Below are 626 nucleotides of genomic sequence, written 5' to 3' on the forward strand. Positions count from 1 at the left end.
GCGCTGGCGAGGCTGGGCGCGAGGGGGCGCGCACTGGCGAGGGGGTGCGCGCTGGCGAGGTTTCGCACAGGACCCGCGCGGCGTACACGTGCACGCCCCTTTTGTAACTGGGGCCGGATTCAGGGATGGGAACGAACCACAGCTGAGTTAGGGAGGCCCCTTCCGCGCGCCCTCCGCTGCACGCAGGGCTGCGGTGCCGTCCTTGGGCACGGGTATCTCTCAGGCCCCTGGGTTCCCGTGATCCGGTCCTTCTCGTTGGATTGACAGGCTGGACCGGCTGGGGTCGAAGGCCTCTTGAAGAGGTCTGTCGAGTGAAAATGTTGGGAAACCAGAGACCATAAACCCCTGCAAACTAGGAAAAAACAGAGACCAGAGGCAGGAGGACCCCGCGTCCGTGAACAGCCCAAGGAGGACCCCAGGCTACGGCGAGTGCTCACCGAGGGACGCTTCAGCTCGCCTTTCCAGGAGCTCCTCTCGGTGGGCTGGGGTCTGCTGTCCCCTCTGTGGCCAGGTGTGGTGGCAGCCGCCGCCCCCTTCGGTGCGGGCCGCAGGGCAGGACGGGGCCGGCTCACGAGCCACGTGACTTGCTCCAAAACTCAAAGTTCAGGCACCAAAGACTAAGGCAA

Source organism: Suricata suricatta, chromosome 17 (assembly GCF_006229205.1).
Source record: "Suricata suricatta isolate VVHF042 chromosome 17, meerkat_22Aug2017_6uvM2_HiC, whole genome shotgun sequence".
Classification (NCBI taxonomy): Eukaryota; Metazoa; Chordata; class Mammalia; order Carnivora; family Herpestidae; genus Suricata; species Suricata suricatta.